Raw genomic sequence first — 25754 nt, forward strand, 5'->3', positions numbered from 1 at the left:
TGAAAACTGAATATGAAACCGTAGATTTGATCACACATCACTTTTTTTCCCCCTCAGCACAGCCTCTGACAGGAGTGGGAGAGCAGGTGCTCAGAAATCATTCAGTCTCTCCACATTCTCAAAACCATGTAGGCATCTATCTGGATATCCTACTGAATGGTGAGGTCATTCAATCAATGGTTATCTGAATACCCTTTAAAATCTACAATACTCTGAAGGCAGGGGGAGGGGAGAAGCAGGAAAATAGGAGAGGATATTTCACTATTCTTTTCACTGTTACAGAAATAAGCTAACTGGGCTTCTTCTCTAATTAAAACACTGATTAAAAAATAAGATTAAAATAAATCAAATATGACTAGTTTTTAATTATTCTGTACTATGATAGAAATGGTCTTGTTATATGCAAAGTCTCCAAAAACTGGTCAGTAAATTATTAGGTGATAAATTGTGAGCAAAATCCCATGTAATTGCATTTAGATAATAAGTTGACTCAATGTTGAAGTGACTTCTTAGGGGTGTCGGTAGCACACTTTTCTTAAATCATGCCACTGAAAGACTATATTCTACCATGTTTCTTTTGCATAGGAAAAAGTTGGTCATCATCACCTTGGTAGTGACTATTACAAGAAACATGTACCAGTTTAAAATGACACTTTAAATAGATTTAATACTTTTTATCTTTTTTCTCTTTTCTTGATTACTCTTCTGCCCTGCTGTTATTTTTATGCTAGGAAATTTAAATGTCATCTATAAAATTTTAATAGGACACATTTTAGAAACAAGTGTATCCATTCACAACAGTCAAGACATGGAAACAACAAAAGCATCCATCAACAGATGAATGGATAAAGAAAATCTGATTATATATAAATATTATTCAGCCATAAAAAAGAAGGAAATTCTGCCACTTGTGACAAACCTTAGGGCATTACTAAGTGAAATAAGTCAGACAGAGAAAAACTACTGTATGATCTCACTTATGCGTGGAATCTACAAACACTGAACTCAGAAACAGAGTAGAGAATGGTGGTTGTTAGATGGGTGGGTGGGTGGGCGAGTGGGGAAAAAGGATGAAAGCTGTCCAAGTGTACAAAGTTCCAGTTATTAGATGAACAAGTTGTGCGAAAGTAATGTACAGCATAGTGACCATAGTTAACAATATCTTATGGTATATTCAAAAGGTGTTAAGACAGTAGATCTTAAAATTTCTCACCACACACACACACAATGTAACTACGTGAGGTGATGGATGTGCTAACCTTATTGTGGTAATCATTCCACAATATATACAAATATCAAATCATTACACTGTATACCTTAAACATACACAATATATGTGTCAATTATATCTCAATAAAGCTGGGGGAAAAAACATTATGAATTCCCCCTTTAAGGAAACCTCATCACCTAGCTGTGGAGTAAGTTTTACCATGAATTTTCTCAAGATTATCTGTGAAGAAATTTTGATCTCTATACCATGACAACTGAAGTCTATCCTATAAATAGCACTCACTGCTTTCTATTTGTAGCACTGTCATTTATAACTTATCAAGATACACACATATGTATGCACATACAAATATAAATATACACATATATGGGTATATGCATGTATACACATATATAGGATATAAATACATACTATATATTTATAAATATATGAAATATATGTGGCTCTAGGTTTCATCTAATGAGCCTGGGGTTTCAATCCCCAATGGTGTTGAACAAAGAAATGTAAACATTTGTTGAATAAATATCTGCCTTCCTCTTTTTGGGATAAAGGTGATGCAGGGGATAGGTAAAGGAAAAATAGATATTGTGACAAGTATTGCTCAGAGTCCAACTTATATACACTAAAGTTATTTCTGTTCATTTGCAATATGAAATGCAAGCAGCAATTTGCCACTTTTTAGCAGATGTCACTGCCTATCAAAAGATTTTTCTTGAAGAGTGACTCAACCTAAAAAGAAAATCAAAGTAATTCAACATTATCTGCAGTGACAACAAAAACCAATTCCTTTATGCTAAAACATTCTCTGAGAATATTTTTCCATCTCACAAAGTTTCTTCTAGACTACACACTAATAACGATAATATCTTTTAACAAAAAATTAGTTCATAATAAGGAGAAAATGCCAACAAACTAAAATAAAATTACTAAGCAGCATGCTGCTTTAAGAGGTTCTGAACTTCCAGAACAGAAATAAACTTTCTAAATTTGCTCAAAGAGAAAACAAGTATACAGATATATAATTATGTTTTATTTTTGAATTTTTACATATTTAACAAATCTGAAGACAGAAAACTCTACATAAAACAAAAATAAACCAAACATTTGTGAGTCATACATTTTTTTTTCCAAAATGTCTCAAACTTCACATTGGTATTTACAGTTTATTTCAGGAGAGAAGAGGTTAATGCTTCACTTAACCACAGATGAAGGAGGTGGGAATACAAAACAACAGGAATAAATGAAAAGTATCTGAGAAGAGACTGTTTGATGGACTTTCAGTAAAGATGTATAGGTGGAAAGGAACATATCTTAACCAACAAGCAATCACTTCCCTAGAAAGTGACCACAGATAAAAATAGCTGGGGATCAGGCTTCCCTGGTGGCACAGTGGTTAAGAATCCGCCTGCCAATGCAGGGGACACGGGTTCCAGCCCTGGTCCGGGAAGATCCCACATGCCGCGGAGCAACTAAGCCCGTGCACCACAACTACTGAGTCTGCACTCTAGAGCCCACGAGCCACAACAAGGGAGGCCACCGCAATGAGAAGCCAGTGCACCACAGCAAAGAGTAGCTCCCGCTCGTCTCAACTAGAGAAAAGCCCGGGTGCAGCAACAGAGACCCAGTGCAGCCAAAAATAAAAAAAAAATAAATTAAAAAAAAAATAGCTGAGGATCCGATTTGAGACCTAAATATGTAAATAGTATTTCTCAAGGTTAACTACATCTTCCAGTAATGATTTTGTGTCCTCACTGTTACCCACAATAAAAGTCAAAGAGAAAGAGATTTTACTATTTTTTTACTTACGGAATTCCAAATAACAACTTTTCCTAAACCATTCTTCTACTATGAAGAGGAGGCAAATTGAAAACCCAAAAGCCCCTATAAAACTGATTGTTATAAACTGAGATATAATTGACATATAACATTATATTAGTTTCAAGTATACAACATAATGCTTTGATGTTTGTATAACATATCATTGATTTTTATAAGGCTATTGTCTTATTCTGTTTTACCTGCCAAGTGTTTTCAAAGGCAATGCAACACCAGAAATCAAGTACCCAGCCAGTCTAAACATTCATGTGCCCTAGATTTTCTGTAAAGGAACTGTACTGTCTAATTCCTGACTTAGACACTGTTCCCTCCCTTCTCATAGATGCTAAAATCAAAACCATAAAATACCAAAACTCACAGATAAACTTTAGCACTCCTAAGAAAAACAGAGCTGGGCAACAAATACTTAAAGTAAAACCATGTAAACCCTTATCTTTCGTGTGTGCTTTAAAAATTAAAGCACAGGGTTATCCTCTAGAACTGCCCTGCCTTACAGGGGACCTTCAAGATGGCGGAGGAGTAAGATGTGGAGATCACCTTCCTCCCCACAAATACATCAGAAATACATCTACATGTGGAACAACTCCTACAGAACACCTACTGAACGCTGGCAGAAGACCTCAGACTTCCCAAAATGCAAGAAACTCCCCACGTACCTGGGTAGCGCAAAAGAAAAAACAGAAAACAGAGACAAAAGAACAGGGACAGGACGTACACCTCAGGGAGGGAGCTGTGAAGGAGGAAAAGTTTTCATGCACTAGGAAGCCCCTTCACAGGCGGAGACTGGGGGTGGGTGGGGGGAAAGCTTCGGAGCCACGGAGGAGAGCGCAGCAACAGGGGTTCAGAGGGCAAAGTGGAGAGATTCCCACACAGAGGATCAGTGCCGACCAGCACTCACCAGCCTGAGTGGCTTGTCTGCTAACCCACTGGGGCAGGTGGGGGCTGGGAGCTGAGGCTTCGGCTTCGGAGGTCAGATCCCAGGGAGAGGACTGGGGTTGGCTGTGTGAACACAGCCTGAAGGGGGCTAGTGCGCCACAGCTAGCTGGGAGGGAGAGCGGGAAAAGTCTGGACCTGCCTAAGAGGCAAGAGACCATTGTTTCGGGGTGCGTGAGGAGAGAGAATTCAGAGCACCGTCTAAATGAGCTCTGGAGACAGGCGCGAGCTGCGGCTGTCAGCTTGGACCCCAAAGACGGGCATGAAATGCTAACACTGCTGCTGCAGCCACCAAGAAGCCTGTGTGCAAGCACAGGTCACTATCCACACTGCCTCCTCCCCCCAGAGCCTATGCAGCATGCCACTGCCAGGGCCCCATGATCCAGGGACAAGTTCCCCGGGAGAACGCATGGTGCGCCTCAGGCTGCTGCAAAGTCACGTTGGCCTCTGCCGCTGCAGGCTTCCCCCGCACTCCAAATATAACTACCATACCCCTCCCGCCCACCAGCCTGAGTGATCCAGAGCCCCCTAATCAGCTGCTGCTTCAACCTGGTCCTGTCTGGGCGGGAAGAGATGCCTGAGGGCAACCTACATGCAGAGGTGGGGCCAAAACCAAAGCTGAACCCCAGGAGCTGTGTGAACAAAGAAGAGAAAGGGAAATTTCTCTGTGCAGCCTCAGGAGCAGCGGATTAAATCCCCACAATCAACTTGATAAACCCTGCATCTGAAGAATACCTGAATAGACAACAAATCATCCCAAAATTCAGGCGGTGGACTTTGGGAGCAACTGTAGACTTGGGGTTTGCTGTCTGCGACTGACTTGTCTCTGATTTGATGTTTATCTTAGTGTAGTTTTTAGCACTTGTTATCATTGGTGGATTTGTTTATTGGTTTGCTTGCTCTCTTTTTTTCTTTCCTTTTTTCCCTTTTTTAAATTAAAAAAATTTTTTTTTACTTTAATAATTCTTAAAATTTATAATTATTATAATTTTTCTTTCTCTTTTTCTCCATTTTCTTCTGAGCCGTGTGGCTGACAGGGTTTTGGTGCTGCGGCCTGGTGTCAGGCCTGAGCCTCTGAGGTGGGAGAGCTGAGTTCAGGACATTGGACCATGAGAGAGTTCCTGGCCCAACGTAATATCAACTGGCAAGAGCTCTCGCAGAGATCTCTGTCTCAACACTAAGACCCAGCTCCACCCAATGACCAGCAAGCTCCAGTGCTGGATGCCCCATGCCAAACAACTAGCAAGACAGGAACACAGCCACACCCATGAGCAGAGAGGCTGCCTAAAATCATAATAAGTTCACAGACACCCTAAAACACACCACCAGACGCAGCCCTGCCCACCACAAACACAAGATCCGGCTGCACCCACCAGAACAGAGGCACCAGTCCCCTCCATCAGAAAGCCTACACAAGCCACTGAACAAACCTCACTCACTGGGGGCAGACACTAAAAACAACGGGAACTATGAACCTGCAGCCTGTGAAAAAGAGACCCCCAGACATGGTAATTTAAGCAAAATGAGAAGACAGAGAAACACACAGCAGATGAAGGAGCAAAGTAAAAACCCACCAAACCAAACAAATGAAGAGGAAATAGGCAGTCTACCTGAAAAAGAATTCAGAGTAATGATAGTAAAGATGATCTAAAATCTTGGAAATAGAATGGATAAAATACAGGAAACGTTTAACAAGGACCTTGAAGAACTAAAGAGCAAAGAAACAATGATGAACAACACAATAAATGAAATTTAAAATTCTCCAGAAGGAATCAATAGCAGAATAACTGAGGCAGAAGAACGGATAAGGGACCTGGAAGATAAAATAGTGGAAATAACTACCGCAGAGCAGAACAAAGAAAAAAGAATGAAAAGAATTGAGGACAATCCAGAGACCTCTAGGACAACATTAAACACACCAACATTCGAATTATAGGGGTCTGAAGAGAAGAAGAGAAAAAGAAAGGGTCTGAGAAAATATCTGAAAAGATTATAGTTAACTTACAGAAAAACTTCCCTTTAAGTTATAGGGAAGTTATAGAAAACTTTCCTAACATGGGAAAGGAAGGAGTGAATAAAGTCCAGAAAGCACAGAGAGTCCCATATGGGATAAATCCAAGGAAAAACATGCAAAGACACATATTAGTCAATCTATCAAAAATTAAATACAAAGAAAAAATATTAAAAGCAGCAGGGAAAAGCAACAAATAACACACAAGGGAATCTCCATAAGGTTAACAGCTGATCTTTCAGCAGAAACTCTGCAAGCCAGAAGGGAGTGGCAGGACATATTCAAAGTGATGAAAGGGAAAAACCTACAACCAAGATTACTCTACCCAGCAAGGATCTCATTCAGATTCGATGCAGAAATTAAAACCTTTACAGACGAGCAAAAGTTAAGAGAATTCAGCACCATCAAACCAGCTTTACAACAAATGCTAAAGGAACTTCTCTAGGCAAGAAACACAAGAGAAGGAAAAGACCTACAAAAACAAACCAAAACAATTAAGAAAATGGTAATAGAAACATACATATTGATAATTACCTTAAATGTAAATGGATTAAATGCTCCAACCAAAAGACATAGACTGGCTGAATGGATACAAAAACAAAACCTGTATATATGCTGTCTACAAGAGACCCACTTCAGACCTAGGGATACATACAGACTGAAAGTGAGGGGATGGAAAAAGGTATTCCATGCAAATGGAAATCAAAAGAAAGCTGGAGTAGCAATTCTCACATCAGACAAAATAGACTTTAAAATAAAAACTATGACAAGAGACAAAGAAGGACACTACATAATGATCAAGGGATCAATCCAAGAAGAAGATATAACAATCATAAATATTTATGCACCCAACATAGGACCACCTCAGTACATAAGGCAAATGCTAACAGTCATAAAAGGGGAAATCGACAGTAACACAACCACAGTAGGGGACTTTAACACCCCACTTTCACCAATGGGCAGATCATCCAAAACGAAAATAAATACGGAAACACAAGCCTTAAATGATACATTAAACAAGATGGACCTAATTGATATTTATAGGACATTCCATCCAAAAACAACAGAATACACTTTCTTCTCAAGTGCTCATGGAGCACTCTCTGGGATAGATCATATCTTGGGTCACAAATCAAGCCTCGGGAAATTTATGAAAATTGAAATCATATCAAGTATCTTTTGTGACCACAACGTTATGAGACTAGATATCAATTACTGGAAAAACAACTGTAAAAAATATAAACACATGGAGGCTAAACAATACACTACTAAATAACCAAGAGATCACTGAAGAAATCAAAGAGGAAATCAAAAAATACCTAGAAACAAATGACAATGAAAACACAATGACCCAAAACCTGTGGGATGCAGCAAAAGCAGTTCTAAGAGAGAAGTTTATAGCAATACAATCCTACCTCAAGAAACAAGAAACATCTCAAATAAACAACCTAACTTTACACCTAAAGCAATTAGAGAAGGAACAAAAAAAACCCCAAAATTAGCAGAAGGAAAGAAATCATAAAGATCAGATAAGAAATAAATGAAAAAGAAATGAAGGAAACAATAGCAAAGATCAATAAAACTAAAAGCTGGTTTTTTGTGCAGATACACAAAATTGATAAACCATTAGCCAGACTCATCAAAAAAAAAAAGGGAGAAGACTCAAATCAATAGAATTAGAAATGAAAAAGGAGAAGTAACAACTGACACTGCAGGAATACAAAACATCATAACAGACTACTACAGGCAATTCTATGCCAATAAAATGGGCAACCTGGAAGAAATGGACATATTCTTAGAAAGGTATAACCTTCCAAGACTGAACCAGGAAGAACCAGAAAATATGAACAGACCAATCACAAGTAATGAAATTGAAACTGATTTAAAATCTTCCAACAAATAAAAGTCCAGGACCAGATGGCTTCACAGGTGAATTCTATCAAATATTTAGAGAAGAGATAAGACCCATCCTTCTCAAATTCTTCCAAAAAAATTGCAGAGGGAGGAACACTCCCAAACTCATTCTATGAGGCCACCATCACCCTGATACCAAAACAAGACAAAGATACTACAAAAAAAGAAAATTACAGACCAATATCACTGATGAATATAGATACAAAAATCCTCAACAAAATACTAGCAAAGAGAATCCAAAAACATACACCATAATCAATTGGGATTTATCCCAGGGATGCAAGGATTCTTCAATATATGCAAATCAATCAATGTGATATACCATATTAACAAATTCAAGAATAAAAACCATATGATCATCTCGATAGATGCAGAAAAAGCTTTTGACAATATTCAACACCCGTTTATGATAAAAACTCTCCAGAAAGTGGGCATAGAGAGAACCTACCTCAACATAATAAAGGCCATTTATGACAAACCCACAGCAAACATCATTCTCAATGGTGAAAAACTGAAACCATTTCCTCTAAGATGAGGAACAAGACAAGAATTTCCAACTCTCGCTACTATTATTCAACAGTTTTCAAAGTCCTAGTCACGGATATCAGAGAAAAAAAAGAAATAAAAGGAATGTTAATTGGAATAGATGAAGTAATACTGTCACTGTTTGCAGAAGACATGATACTATACATACAGAATCCTAAAGATGCCACCAGAAAACTAGAGCTAATCAATGAATCTGGTAGAGTAGAAGGATACAAAATTAATGCACAGAAATCTCTTTCATTCCTATACACTAATAATGAAAAATCTGAAAGAGAAATTAAGGAAACACTCCCATTTACCACTGCAACAAAAAGAATAAAATACCTAGGAATAAACCTACCTAAGGAGACAAAACACCTGTATGCAGAAAACTATAAGACACCGAAAGAAATTAAAGATGATACAAACAGATGGAGAGGTATACCATGTTCTTGGATTGGAAGAATCAACATTGTGAAAATGACTCTACTACCCCCAAAATCTACAGATTCAATGCAATCGCTATCAAACTATCAATGGCATTTTTCACAGAACTAGAACAAAAAATCTCACAATTTGTATGGAAACACAAAAGACCCCAAAGAGCCAAAGCAATCTTGAGAAAGAAAAATGGAGCTGGAGGAATCAGGCTCCCTGACTTCAGACTATTCTACAAAGCTACTGTAATCAAGACAGTATGGTACTGGCACAAAAACAGAAATATAGATCAATGGAACAGGATAGAAAGCCCAGAGATAAACTGACGCACATATGGTCACCTTATGTTTGATAAAGGAGGCAAGAATATATAATAGAGAAAAGACAGTCTCTTCAATAAGTGGTGCTGGGAAAACTGGACAGCTACTTGTAAAAGAATGAAATTAGAACACTCCTTAACACCATACACAAAAGTAAACTCAAAATGGATTAAAGACCTAAGTGTAAGGCCAGACACTGTAAAACTCTTAGAGGAAAACACAGGCAGAACCCTCTATGACATAAATCACATTAAGATCCTTTTTGACCCACCTCCTAGAGAAATGGAAATAAAAACAAAAATAAACAAATGGGACCTAATGAAACTTAAAAGCTTTTGCACAGCAAAGGAAACCATAAAGAAGACGAAAAGACAACCCTCAGAATGGGAGAAAATATTTGCAAATGAAGCAACTGACAAAAGATTAATCTCCAAAATATACAAGCAGCTCGTGCAGCTCAATATCAAAAAACAAAGAACCCAATCCAAAAATGGGCAGAAGATCTAAATAAACATTTCTCCAAAGAAGATATACACATTGCCAACAAACACATGAAAGGATGCTTAACATCACTAATCATTAGAGAAATGCAAATCAAAACTACAATGAGGTATCACCTCACACCAGTCAGAATGTAAAGATGCAGATGTAGAGAATGGACTTGAGAACACGGGGAGGGGGAAGGGTAAGCTGGGATGAAGTGAGAGAGTGGCATGGACATATATACACTACCAAATGTAAAATGGATAGCTAGTGGGAAGCAGCCACACAGCACAGGGAGATCAGCTCGGTGCTTTGTGACCACCTAGAGGGGTGGGATAGTGAGGGTGGGATGGAGATGCAAGAGGGAGGAGATATGCAGATATATGTATATGTAGAGCTGATTCACTTTGTTGTACAGCAGAAACTAGCACAACATTGTAAAGCAATTACACTCCAATAAATACGTTAAAAAAAATTACAAGAAAAAAAACTAAAGCACATAAAGTCAGTTTGCTGAATAAAGAAAAAACAAATTTCATTGTACCCTTTGCAACATTTGCTTCAATGGCAAATTTATTCTTCCTTATCATATGCATTAAAGATGCCCAAGAGCTCTCTATCTTCATTTTGAGCATGGTTATTCAAATTTAAAACTATTTCGTCTAAGTACATTTTTCTTGTTGTCAAATTGGCAGTTCTTACCCCGATTTCATCTCCATCCTAGTTCTCAGACATGGAGTGGATCCACCCACTTCAGTTCTAGCAATACTCATAGGTTTATATTCATTAAAATAATTACATCAATAAACAGAATATTAGTGTTGGGGTCATAGGAGTAAGAAAAGAGGATGTCAAGGTCCATTGCTTTTTGAGACACAGAAAATGACACGGCAACTATTTTTTATTGTGGTATTCAAAATAAGTTGCTATTAAGGTAGACTCAGTTTGAAATATATACAGTTAAAAATAGTATAAAAAAACAGACTTCAGGTGTTCTATGATTTGCACAATGGTAATTTCTCTTTGATGCATCATTAATATATTGTACCATCACAACATATCTTAGTTAACTTGTGCAGGAAACATAAAGAGAACAAGAGAGGGTGAGAAGGAGGGGGAGGGAGGGAATGGGAGAGAGCAACGATGGAGAGAGAAATAGAGTGAGAAGGAGAGCACCCTGCATCATGCTGTTAAGCACACCTGCCCTCCATTACATGTGTCCATTTCCCCCAAAGGAACCAAGAGAAAAGAACTGTAGCTTCTTTGGGGATATTAGCCCTCAGCTGCTGTCTTATCTAATGTGCTTCTATGAGTGTGAAACTCTGGCCATGCCATAATATGGGGTACTTTAAGGATTTTTAAGCATAATTTTATCTGTCCTAGTTTTCCACCGTACTATCTGACTTTAGAATCTAATTTCTTCTTAAGTATGAACTCGAGTATACTTTCCACTCAAAGAATGCAATTAAGCATTTTAGCAATAGACATGTATGATTTCACTGTCTTCTGGTACTACAATGTAGTGTCACAATTTTCTAATCAGTAAATCAGACAAAATTGGCCTCAAATAATTCTTCTGGGGATAGAATGAGATTAATACACCTTAAGGCCCTGGTGCAGTGCCCGACTCATAACAGGAAACAAAAATTTGGAGTTAATATTATCTGCAAGTTTTACATTTCTTTTCCTATTGTCTAGAACAGCACTGTATTGCTACACAAGTAGAGGAAGTTTGCCTAATATAAAGGAACTCCCTCAGCAGGTTATATCTTTCATGTTCATTTGTCACAAACTTGTACAGAAGTGAGAATATTATTTCCCATAATATATTACCAGTTGTCATGATTCACATTTATTGAAGCTCTACTATGTTTTAGCCTTCACAGTAAGAGCTTTATATGTCATTTGTTTAATCTTTACAGTAGCTGTGCAAATGACTTATTATTGCTATTTTCGAGATGAAGCAGAGATGCAGAGAGTTTTAGTAGTACATCTAAGGTCAGAATTAAGTAGCAACTGAGGTATGCCCAATTTTAAAACCAGTGCTTTGTTTGTAGTTAGCTTACAATAGTTGATTAAGCGACTGCCCTGGCAGCGCAGTGGTTAAGAATCCACCTGCCACAGTCAAAAGAGGGGTGAATGATACAAACTGAACCAATCATAGTATCCTACCCTTCAAAATGTATGAACCAGGGATAAGCAAGCCAGTCCAATCAGACTCCTTCCATATTCCTCCATCCATTCACCAAAGCTAGCAGAAATACTTCTTATTCCTCTCTGAAAAGAAGGAATGAAAGAGTGAAAGAGAAAGGATTTAACCACAGAACTGTTTGTGGTCCTATTTTTCTGCAAAATGTAGAAATCTCAGTTCCAACGGAACAGATGGAAGCTATGAATTAGACATATGCCAACATGAAATACAGAGATGGAAAGCGAGAACAAGAGCAAGAGGGAGGGAAAGAGAAACATGGTTTGGGTTATGGATGCAGTCATTTCAAGGCCAAAACGTCTCCTGATCTTTCCAGTTTGGTGGCATGAAAGAGTGTATATTCCTGTTTTTTGTTTTTCTTAACTTAGTGCATTGGTATCTCTATCATTTCCACCTAAAATAATTCTAAAAAATATGCTTTGCTTTAATGAGTATGATTTCCTACATTCTGGTTAGCTTTAAAGAGAGTTTTATTTCTTTGGTCTTTTAAAATCAACATATAAATAATTACCACTTATTTTTTAGGTTTGGAAACTAGATATATACTTTAGGGAGTTAGGTTTGTAACACCTATTTTATATTTTAATACAGGTCATCCCCTTTTTTATTGAAAGAATATAGAAGTTATATTTTCAAGTTTACTTCTTAGCATAAACAAAATTCTAGAGTAATTCACATTTTCCTAAACATGTTATATCAAAATAAAGTAAATTTTAATAAAAATCTTAGAAACACTAAAGTATGACCATTATGCCAATAAAACATGAAAAATATAAAAAAAAAAAAAAAAAGAAAAACGAATCCACCTGCCAATGCAGGGAACACGGGTTCAAGCCCTGGTCCAGGAAGACCCCACATGCCGCGGAACAACTAAGCCTGCGTGCCACAACTACTGAAGCCCACACGCCTAGAACCCATGCTCTGCAACAAGAAAAGCCACCGCAATGAGAAGTCCATTCACCGCAACGAAGAGTATCCACTGCTCGTCGTAACTAGAGAAAGCCCGCGTACAACAATGAAGACCCAACACAGCCAAAAAAATAAATTAAAAAAAAAATAGTTGATTAAATACACAATAGCACAGGGAGTAATCATGTGTCATCTTTGGGTACATGTCAGTGCCTCCTGGTATCCTCTATCCGTATTATTATTTGTAATACAAAATGCGTTTGTTGTGTTGAAAACGGAATATGGCAGTGCTGCTGAAACATGGCTTCGTTGTATTTTTCAGATTGATTTGTGATTTAACAGGTATTTCCTCATGAAGAAAAAAAGTAGGCCATGCCATGTGGAAGGAAGGAAAGAAGGAAAGAGAGAGAGAGAGAGAGAAAGAGAAAGAGAGAAAGAGAGAAAGAGAGAAAGAAAGAAAGAAAGAAAGAAAACAAATAAAGAAAAGAGAAACCCCTGTTAACAGATTCTTGTATCCACTCCAAAGAGCCTACATGCATTTGGTTCTTCCTCATTATCACTTCAGCAAAAACTAATCAAACAGAGTCAAAGAAATGAATATGAATGTCATGTTGCAATCAATAAATATTACATGGATTAAAATAATCATAAATTTCCATTTTCCTGGAAGTTACTGTAAATGGTGTGTTCCACTGAAACCAGAGATGTCTGACGTGGGAGGCAGTAGTGATTCCCCCATTACCTCCGCCTTTCCTCATTCCAGAACCACAGCACAAACAACGGTCCCACTCAGTTGAAGTTAGGGGAGACTGCATAATTTGCTCTGACCAACAAACTGCAGACAAAGTTTTCTGTTTATTATTCTCGATCTTGTCCTTCCTCTGATACTCACGGAAGTACATGTCAATCCTGAGGTGCATCTCTGAACCTTCACCTGGAGGGTAGCTGCCTTCCACTGTTGCTAAAAGCCACACAGACTTGATGTGAGGAAGGAAAAAAAATGTTGTCTTGAGGTACTAAAATTTGTTTGTTTGTAATTTTTACATAACTGATACACTTGACATAACAGGATGCCACATCAGCACTGAGAAATGTATTTCACTACGATGTAGGAAGTGAAAATTTTCAAGAAAGCATTGAGCAATGACAAAAACTGGCATGCATAATCATGTTTCCATACAGATACTCACTGATTACAGTTTGTTCACAAGTTATACTCTAAATTATGGTGAAAAATATTGGGAATATATTAAATATTATATCTAACAATATTGTAACTATGTGAATCATGTGTTTTCCTAGTTCCGCCACATCCTTAAAATGTTTAATGTATTTTTGCAATTTTAAATTTGGTACAGCAAGTTCTCTCAGGTTTGTTATAAAGATTAAAAATCAAGAGAGATGGGGGAGCTTCAAGATGGCGGAAGAGTAAGACGTAGAGATCACCTTCCTCCCCACAAATACATCAGAAATACAACTACATGTGTAACAACTCCTACAGAACACCTACTGAACGCTGGAAGAAGACCTCAGACCTCCCAAAAGGCAAGAAACTCCCCAGGTACCCAGGTAGGGCAAAAGAAAAAAGAAACACAGAGACAAAACAATAGGGACGAGACCTGCACCAGTGGGAGGGAGCTGTGAAGGAGGAAAGGTTTCCACACACTAGGAAGCCCCTTCGCGGGCGGAGACTGCGAGTGGTGGAGTGGGGAGGCTTGGGAGCCACGGAGGAGAGCGCAGTCACAGGGGTGCGGAGGGCAAAGCGGAGAGATTCCCTCACAGAGGCTCGGCGCCGAGCAGCACTCACCAGCCCGAGAGGCTTGTCTGCTCACCCGCCGGGGCGGGCGGGGGCTGGGAGCTGAGGCTCGGGCTTCGGTCGGATCCCAGGGAGAGGACTGGGGCTGGCGGCGTGAACACAGCCTGAAGGGGGCTAGTGCGCCACAGCTAGCCGGGAGGGAGTCCGGGAAAAGGTCTGGAACTGCCTAAGAGGCAAGAGACATTTTCTTGCCTCTTTGTTGCATGGTGCGCGAGGAGAGGGGATTAAGAGCGCCGCCTAAACGAGCTCCAGAGACGGGCGCGAGCCGCGGCTATCAGCGCGGACACCAGAGACGGGCGTGAGACGCTAAGGCTGCTGCTGCCGCCACCAAGAAGCCTGTGTGCAAGCACAGCTCACTCTCCACACCTCCCCTCCCGGGAGCCTGTGCAGCCCGCCACTGCCAGGGTCCCGTGATCCAGGGACAACTTACCCAGGAGAACACACAGCGCGCCTCAGGCTGGTGCAACGTCACGCCGGCCTCTGCCGCCGCAGGCTCGCCCCGCATCCGTACCCCTCCCTCCCCCCGGCCTGAGTGAGCCAGAGCCCCCTAATCAGCTGCTCCTTTAACCCCGTCCTGTCTGAGCGAAGAACAGACGCCCTCAGGCTACCTACACGCAGAGGCGGGGCCAAATCCAAAGCTGAACCCCAGGAGCTGTGCGAACAAAGAAGAGAAAGGGAAATCTCTCCCAGCAGCCTCAGGAGCAGTGGATTAAAGCTCCACAAACAACTTGATGTACCTGCATCTGTGGAATACCTGAATAGACAACGAATCATCCCAAATTGAGGAGGTGGACTTTGGGAGCAACAATATATATATATTTCCCCTTTTCTTCTTTTTGTGAGTGTGTATGTGTATGCTTCTGTGTGTGATTTTGTCTGTATAGCTTTGCTTTTACCATTTGTCCTAGGGTTCTGTCTGTCCGTTTTTTTTTTTTGTTTCTTTCTTTTTTTCAGTATAGTTTTCAGCACTTGTTATCATTGGTGGATTTGTTTTTTGGTTTGGTTGCTCTCTTCTTTCTTTCTTCTGTTCTTTTATTACTTTAAAATACTTTTTAATAATTATTTTTTATTTTAATAAATTTATTTTATTTTATTTTGCCTTCTTCTTTCTTTCTTTCTTTTTTTTCTCCCTTTTATTCTGAGCTGTGTGGAGGACAGGCTCTTGGTGCTCCGGCCAGGCATCAGGACTGTGCCTCTGAGGTGGGAGAGCCAAGTTCAGGACACTGGTCCACAAGAGACCTCCCCAGCTCCATGTAATATCAAACAGCGAAAATCTCCCAGAGATCTCCATCTCAATGCCAAGACCCAGCTCCACTCAACGACCAGCAAGCTCCAGTGCTGGATACCCTATGCCAAAAAACTAGCAAGACAGGAACACAACCCCACCCATTAGCAGAGAGGCTGCCTAAAATCATAATAAGGCCACAGACACCCCAAAACACACCACCAGACGTGGACCTGCCCACCAGAAAGTCAAGATCCAGCCTCATCCACCAGAACACAGGCACTAGTCCCCTCCACCAGGAAGCCTACACAACCCACTGAACCAACCTTAGCCACTGGGGACAGACACCAAAAACAACGGGAACTACGAACCTGCAGCCTGCGAAAAGGAGACCCCGAACACAGTAAGATAAGCAAAATGAGAAGACAGAGAAACACACAGAAGATGAAGGAGCAAGGTAAAAACCCACCAAACCAAACAAATGAAGAGGAAATAGCCAGTCTACCTGGAAAAGAATTCAGAATAATGAGAGTAAAGATGATCCAAAATCTTGGAAATAGAATGGAGAAAATACAAGAAACGTTTAACAAGGACCTAGAAGAACTAAAGAGCAAACAAACAGTGATGAACAACACAATAAATGAAATTAAAAATTCTCTAGAAGGGATCAATAGCAGAATAACCGAGGCAGAAGAACGGATAAGCGACCTGGAATATGAAATAGTGGAAATAACTACTGCAGAGCACAATAAAGACAAAAGAATGAAAAGAACTGAGAACAGTCTCAGAGACCTCTGGGACAACATTAAATGCACCAACATTTGAATTATAGGGGTTCCAGAAGAAGAAGAGAAAAAGAAAAGGACTGAGAAAATATTTTACGACATTATAGTTGAAAATTCCCTAATATGGGAAAGGAAATAGTTAATCAAGTCCAGGAAGCACAGAGAGTCCCATACAGGATAAATCCAAGGAGAAACACGCCAAGACACATATTAATCAAACTATCAAAAATTAAATACAAAGAACAAATATTAAAAGCAGCAAGGGAAATGCAACAAATAACACACAAGGGAATCCCCATAAGGTTAACAGCTGATCTTTCAGCAGAAACTCTGCAAGCCACAAGGGAGTGGCAGGACATATTTAAATGATGAAGGGGAAAAACTTACAACCAAGATTACTCTACCCAGCAAGGATCTCATTCAGATTTGACGGAGAAATTAAAAGCTTTCCAGACAAGCAAAAGCTATGTGAATTCAGCACCACCAAACCAGCTTTATAACAAATGCTAAAGGAACTTCTCTAGGCAAGAAACACAAGAGAAGGGAAAGACCTACAATAACAAACCCAAAACATTTAAGAAAATGGGAATAGGAACATACATATCGATAATAACCTTAAATGTAAATGGATTAAAGGCTCCCACCAAAAGACACAGACTGGCTGAATGGATACAAAAACAAGACCCATATATATGCTGTCTACAAGAGACCCACTTCAGACCTAGGGACTCATACAGACTGAAAGTGAGGGGATGGAAAAAGATATTCCATGCAAATGGAAATCAAAAGAAAGCTGGAGTAGCAATTCTCAAATCAGACAAAATAGACTTTAAAACAAAGACTATTACAAGAGACAAAGAAGGACACTACATAATGATCAAGGGATCAATCCAAGAAGAAGATGTAACACTTGTAAATATTTATGCACCCAACATAGGAGCACCTCAATATATAAGGCAAATACTAACAGCCATAAAAGGGGAAATCGACAGCAACACAATCATTGTAGGGGACTTTAACACCCCACTTTCACCAATGGGCAGATCATCCAAAATGAAAATAAATAAGGAAACACAAGCCTTAAATGATACATTAAACAAGATGGACTTAATTGATATTTACAGGACATTCCACCCAAAAACAACAGAATACACTTTCTTCTCAAGTGCTCATGGAGCACTCTCTGGGATAGATCATATCTTGGGTCACAAATCAAGCCTTGGGAAATTTATGAAAATTGAAATCATATCAAGTATCTTTTGTGACCACAACGCTATGAGACTAGACATCAATTACAGGAAAAAATCTGTAAAAAATACAAACACATGGAGGCTAAACAATACACTACTTAATAACCAAGAGATCACTGAAGAAATCAAAGAGGAAATCAAAAAATACCTAGAAACAAATGACAATGAAAACACGATGACCCAAAACCTATGGGATGCAGCAAAAGCAGTTCTAAGAGGCAAGTTTATAGCAATACAATCCTACCTTAAGAAACAAGAAATATCTCAAATAAACAACCTAAACTTACACCTAAAGCAATTAGAAAAAGAAGAACAAAAAAACCCCAAAGTTAGCAGAAGGAAAGAAATCATAAAGATCAGATCAGAAAGAAATAGAATAGAAATGAAGGAAACGATACCAAAGATCAATAAAACTAAAAGCTGGTTCTTTGAGAAGATAAACAAAATTGATAAACCATTAGCCAGACTCATCAAGAAAAAAAAGGGAGAAGACACAAATCAATAGAATTAGAAATGAAAAAGGGGAAGTAACAACTGACACTGCAGAAATACAAAGGATCATGAGAGATTACTACAAGCAACTGTATGCCAATAAAATGGACAACCTGGAAGAAATGGACAATTCTTAGAAATGCACAACCTGCCAAGACTGAACCAGGAAGAAATAGAAAATATGAACAGACCAATCACAAGCACTGAAATTGAAACTGTGATTAAAAATCTTCCAACACACAAACGCCCAGGACCAGATGGCTTCACAGGCGAATTCTATCAAACATTTAGAGAAAAGCTAACACCTATCCTTCTCAAACTCTTCCAAAATATAGCAGAGGGAGGAACACTCTCAAACTCATTCTATGAGGCCACCATCACCCTGATACCAAAACCAGACAAAGATGTCACAAAGAAAGAAAACTACAGGCCAATATCACTGATGAACATAGATGCAAAAATCCTCAACAAAATACTGGCAAACAGAAACCAACAGCACATTAAAAGGATCATACACCATGATCAAGTGGCGTTTATCCCAGGAATGCAAGGAGTCTTCAATATATGCAAATCAATCAATGTGATACACCATATTAACAAATTGAAGGAGAAAAACCATATGATCATCTCAATAGATGCAGAGAAAGCTTTTGAGAAAATTCAACACCCATTTATGGTAAAAACCCTCCAGAAAGTAGGCACAGAAGGAACTTACTTCAATAATAAAGGCCACATATGACAAAGACACAACCAACATTGTCCTCAACGGTGAAAAACTGAAACCATTTCCACTAAGATCAGGAACAAGACAAGGTTGCCCACTCTCACCACTATTATTCAACATAGTTTTGGAAGTTTTAGCCATAGCAATCAGAGAAGAAAAAGAAATAAAAGGAATTCAAATTGGAAAAGAAGGAGTAAAGCTGTCACTGTTTGCAGATGACATGATACTATACATAGAGAATCCTAAAGATGCTACCAGAAAACTACTAGAGCTAATTTGTTAATGTAGCAGGATACAAAATTAATGCACAGAAATCTTTTGCATTCCTATACACTAATGATGAAAAATCTGAAAGTGAAATTAAGAAATCACTCCCATTTACCATTGCAACAAAAAGAATAAAATATCTAGGAATAAACCTACCTAAGGAGACAAAAGACCTGTATGCAGAAAATTATAAGACACTGATGAAAGAAATTAAAGATGATACAAATAGATGGAGAGATATACCATGTTCTTGGATTGGAAGAATCATCACTGTGAAAATGACTCTACTTCCCAAAGCAATCTATAGATTCAATGCAATCCCTATCAAACAACCACTGGCATTTTTCACAGAACTAAAACAAAAATATCTCACAATTTGTATGGAGACACAAAAGACACCGAATAGCCAAAGCAATCTTAAGAAAGAAAAACGGAGCTGGAGGAATCACGCTCCCTGACTTCAGACTATACTACAAGGCTACAGTAATCAAGACAGTTTGGTACTGGCACAAAAACAGAAATATAGATCAATGGAACAGGATAGAAAGCCTAGAGATAAACCCACGCACATATGGTCACCTTATCTTTGATAAAGGAGGCAAGAATATACAGTGGAGAAAAGATATACAGTGGAGAAAAGACAGCCTCTTCAATAAGTGGTGCTGGGAAAACTGGACAGGTACATGTAAAAGTATGAAATTAGAACACTCCCTAACACCATACACAAAAATAAACTCAAAATGGATTAAAGACCTAAATGTAAGGCCAGACACTATCAAACTCTTAGAGGAAAACATAGGCAAAACACTCTATGACATAAATCACAGCAAGATCCTTTTTGACCCAGCTCCTAGAGAAATGGAAATAAAAACACAAATAAACAAATGGGACCTAATGAAACTTAAAAGCTTTTGCACAGCAAAGGAAACCATAAACAAGACCAAAAGACAACCCTCAGAATGGGAGAAAATATTTGCAAATGAAGCAACTGACAAAGGATTAATCTCCAAGATTTACAAGCAGCTCATGCAGCTCAGTATCATAAAAAACAAACAATCCAATCCAAAAATGGGCAGAAGACCTAAATAGACATTTCTCCAAAGAAGATACACACATTGCCAACAAACACATGAAAGAATGCTCAACATCATTAATCATTAGAGAAATGCAAATCAAAACTACAATGAGATATCATCTCACACCAGTCAGAATCGCCATCATCAAAAAATCTACAAACAACAAATGCTGGAGAGGGTGTGGAGAATAGGGAACCCTCTTGCACTGTTGGTGGGAATGTAAATTGATACAGCCACTATGGAGAACAATATGGAGGTTCTTTATAAAACGAAAAATAGAACTACCATATTACCCAGCAATCCCACTACTGGGCATATACCCTGAGAAAACCATAACTCAAAAAGAGTCATGTACCACAATGTTCATTGCAGCTCTATTTACAATAGCCAGGCCATGGAAGCAACCTAAGTGTCCATCGACAGATGAATGGATAAAGAAGATGTGGCACATGTATACAATGGAATATTACTCAGCCATAAAAAGAAACGAAATTGAGTTATTTGTAGTGAGGTGGATGGACCTAGAGTCTGTCATACAGAGTGAAGTAAGTCAGAAAGTGAAAAACAAATACCATACGCTAACACATATATATGGAATCTAAGGAAAAAAAAATGGTCATGAAGAACCGAGGGGCAAGACGGGAATAAAGACGCAGACCTACTAGAGAATGGACTTGAGGATATGGGGAGGGGGAAGGGTAAACTGGGACAAAGTGAGAGAGTGGCATGGACATATATACATTACCAAATGTAAAATAGCTAGCTAGTGGGAAGCAGCCGCATAGCAGAGGGAGATCAGTTAGGTGCTTTGTGACCCCCTAGAGGGGTTGGATAGGGAGGGTGGGAGAGAGGGAGACGCAAGAGGGAAGAGATATGGGGATATATGTATATGTATAACGAATTCACTTTGTTATAAAGCAGAAACTAACACACCATTGTAAAGCAATTATACTCCAATAAAGATGTTAAAAATAAAATCAAGAGAGATAGGACTCTCTGGCCCAATATTATAAATATACACATATGTGTGTGTCTATATATATATGTGCGTTCGTGTATGTAAATATATATGTAAATTATTTACCAAAGGAAAATACTCTGATTATGAGTTTCTTATTAAGCTTATTACAAGGAAAAGTAACACTAACAGAAACCAGACAAATATTTGGCCAAGATAAATTGTTAACCAGTAGCTATTTCTGCATAAACTTCGTCACCTTGACAAAAAGTAAATCAAAATAAACTAAAGTAAAACAAAATACACACTGAATTTTGGATTCTGAATACTCACAAATTTGTACAGTCAAAAGTCATTTTCTGGTAGCATATGAGTAACTGACCTTTCATTTATAACGATAACGTATCAATATACTGAACTTAAAAAAAAAGTTTTTTTGTATCAACACTCAAACTACAAATAACTTCAAATCCTAACTCATCCACATATGGAGAAGGAAGGGAAAATATTCTTAATGAAATAAAGCTAGTACCTGCTAGATAACCCTGTAATGGGTTCTTGATGATTATTTTTCTCAGACTAATGATGTGATGACCTCTCCTAACACACTCTACAAAAAAAATCATTTGCTATAGAAAGACATCATTGACTTGCTTCAAGTGCTGCCTCATAAGAATTAACTATATTATGATGGTCCTATCATGTACACCAAAGGAAACAACCCATTTCTTGCCACACAGTTGATTTCACTGCTTGAGAAAACTACAAATAATCATCCCAGCCTTCAAAAATCCTTCACGACTGCATCACCAAATTAAACAATTCCATTTCAAATGTCAAAATACGTTTTAACATGCAACATTTGGTTAGTGAAATTTTTCTCCAACATTTGTAATGCAACCAATTTAGAAGTGTAAGTTAATTAAAAATGAATGAAATATCTCCATTCAAAATACCATTGAACAAAGCTCCAATATTTTACTGTATCTTTCTTAAATGTTACATGTTATTGGGTTGATCTTTGTATTTGGTGCAAAGAACAATGACTTTTGTTCGATTCTTCTGTTCCTTCCTTTTTTTGAACACAGTTTATTTGGTAAATAGATGAGACCATATATATCATAAAGTATCATGAAACCCTAAAACAAGCTCATTTTTTGCCATATGACTGATTCTTTAATAACTTGACCCAGGAATAGCTACTAGGAATTACTGTGAGATGGGAGAATTATTTCCCTGTTTTTCCCTTTCCACTCCTAGCAAACACGCTCTTAATATGGCCAAGGATTCCTTGGGCAGCTACCCTTCCTTTCCCACCAAATTTCGTCTGTTTTCTAAATGAGAAGCACTTAGTTACCATGGCAACAAGCTTTATATAAATAGGTCTATAGAGCATCTAGCTTAGTCTAGCATTTGCTAATAAGCATCAAATGAATAACAAAAGCAATATTCAGGCAGTCATATTTAAGAAAGGAAAATATGTATTCCAAAACACATTCTACAAAGCCACACAAATGCGGGATATAATTCAAGTGCACATCAACATGAAGTATTAAACTGAACATTAATTCTAAGTAAATCAGAGCCTTGTTATCTTTGCCCGCTATTATTTTTAGGTCCCCATAAATAAAAAGAACAGGACTGTACATCCTTGGAGGACACATATCGGATAGATTTAAAACCATGGATGTCAATATCTGCTTATATCATTAAATCAATGAACATATTAAAAGAAAATAAAGCAGTACTTTATAATGAAACACAGCTCTACCTCTCAACTATGGGACACTTAGTTCTTCATTGCAAAAGACAATAGTTTGCAAAATAACTTTGAAAACAAACCAGAGCTACTTCAAGTCAGCCTATATTTCAGTGTGTCAAATCTTTGGAGTGTTACTTACATGATGAATGCAATGAACCACCAAGACCCTTCTTCAAGGAAGGATCTTGCCCCAGATCTTTGCCCCAGCTTTCATCTGTCATCCACTTCAGGGAATGCCTCTACTGTAAAGAGACACATTTTTCAAGGTCATACCCTTCCTGGGTCAGCCCAAAGCCAATGACTGATGAAAGCAGGAGTGTCAAGTACTGGCCTTTTCGGCCCATCATGCATTGATCCTGGCTCTCCAGAGCTCTCCCATGGTGACACCTGAGGCCCGGCATCACAAACGACTGGACTTCTCCTGCTTCCTTCTCTTCCCTTACACAGGGTTTGATCACCAGGCCAACCCTTTACTATTATGCAAACTAAAACCTCCATCAGAGTTAGCTTCTTGAAGAACTAAGGGAATTAAGAGAAGCATAATAAGGCAGTTGCAGGAACAATGACATCACTGTCAATGATTATTTTCAAAGGCAAAATAGAGCATTTGAATTTTTCAGTAGCTGACATTGTCAAATATTAGGTTATGGCCCTTAAAGGAAAACCTCACCCATTCAGTCACACTAGAGTAGAACACAGATATCTAAGTTTGAAAGCTTAAAAACAGTAACAAAACCACCACAAGAGGGGGCTCACATGATAGTGTTCACAGGGCAGGCAAAGCAGTCTGTGCCACCAAGGTCTCCATCTTGGTCCAAAGGGCCCAAGCAACAGGGTGCATCTCAATTTTGCTGACATGTTTCTTTCTTGCCATATCCTAACCCCTGGATTAGTGGTCTTTTTGCTTATTTCCTAACTTCCAAATGTAGGCGGATACACCAGAGATCCTGGCAGATGGTGGAGTTGCAGTGGAAACTCACCTGGGCCTCCTGTTCCAACCCTTCCTGCCCCTGGCAGCCTTGGGTGGTATTTGGAGGGGGTAATTGCTCCTGCTGCTGCTTTCAGGACCGAGGCACAGCACATCTGCAGCGTTTAAGATGAAAAGCGGTTACTGAGCATCTTGCACAATGGACGACTTCTCAAGCTGCTTTCTCGAGGAAATATTACACAAAATTGATGACAAAAATGTGACCTTTAATCTACCACCTAATGCAGAAGTACTGAATGGTAGCCACTGTGGTTAAGAGAAAGCTTCTGACGCGAGTACAGTGACTGCTTTTGAAGGATATACACTGACCTTCGATTCCATAAGGAATGCAACACCTTACAGTGTCCAACTGTTCAGTTTTGGTTATAACTTGTCAGACACAACTATTTCTCCCAATGCAAGGGCAAAAGGAATCAAGATTGTGGAATCTATACCTGACATCAAGGCAGACATAGATGAAAAATAGAGGCATGTCAGAGGCAACCAGATACACACAAATAATGTAACTATTAAACTCTGTGAAGGAACTATCTAGGAATACCTTTCAAATAACTTCAACAAGAAAGAAATACTCTGTAAGCAGAGACTTTCCCAGTAACAGCCCCAAGGCCCAAGCCTACCAGTTCCCCAGTAAGTCCTGCTTAGAAGTACACTATGTATCACACAAATGGAACTGGTCTGCTTATAGCATGGGCTGACGAATGATTATCACCTATGAGAAAAGCTATAAGGCAGTTGTGAAGAGGGCATTTAATATCAATCCAAATAAAGCCACTGAGCTATAATTCTCATTTAGTGACACTGGAACTCCTCAGCGAAACTGTGACTCCTCTTGTCTTCAGTGTTGGAATAGATGCAACTTCTAGCCTGTTTTTCCTACAAGGAATCCAGTTAAATCCAACTCCATATGGCATCAGAAATTCCACTTTTAAAGCTTCTGATGGCTCACTGAGAGTCTTCTAGCCACCACTGGCAATTTCCCTAAGTGCAACCCTGAGGAAAATGTTCAAGTCACAAATGCACCTTCCATCAACATTTTCAAAGTTTGGATGGGTCCAGGCTTTCAAGTTTGAACGTAACAAGTTTGGATCTGTTGAAAAATGTTACTGAAATGGAAATACCATGCTGAGTTCTGTAGCCATTGGGGGTGCCCTTTCAGGAAATGCCCTCTTTGTCCTAATTGCTTACCTCATTGGCATGAACAGAAGTCATGAAATTACTTTCCACCACTATATATCAACAGCAATTGCAAGAGGTTATATTCATTTTCCCTGAGTTAAATTAGCATTGAAATGGAGATGTACTTTCTTGTAAACTTTTTTTAACCAAGTCTGCTTTATCAAATATGAAGTTCATCTTGCAACGTTTACTATACACGAAAGGTTAACTGTTGAAATAGTGGTGTTAGTGTTGCTAACTGGTTAAATATTAACATTTACCAAAGTAGAACTCTAAGGTAAGGATAAGAGCGCTTTTCTAAATTGGCACTGGCTCCTTCATCATTTAATGTTTTTAAGATCCTGGCATTTGCTTTCTTCATTCTCTATTCTGATTTAGGCCTTATGAAGTCAAAGCCTTGGGTTTTAACACTTATAACTGATG

The 25754-nt window shown here is 38.7% G+C and overlaps 1 pseudogene; it reads left to right on the forward strand.

Annotated features, from left to right (window-relative positions):
• Nucleotides 1-24806: 24806 nt before the first annotated feature.
• Nucleotides 24807-25427, forward strand: LOC133081747 (lysosome-associated membrane glycoprotein 1-like; annotated as a pseudogene).
• Nucleotides 25428-25754: the final 327 nt, after the last annotated feature.

This window comes from Eubalaena glacialis, chromosome X (assembly GCF_028564815.1).
Source record: "Eubalaena glacialis isolate mEubGla1 chromosome X, mEubGla1.1.hap2.+ XY, whole genome shotgun sequence".
NCBI classification, from domain to species: domain Eukaryota; kingdom Metazoa; phylum Chordata; class Mammalia; order Artiodactyla; family Balaenidae; genus Eubalaena; species Eubalaena glacialis.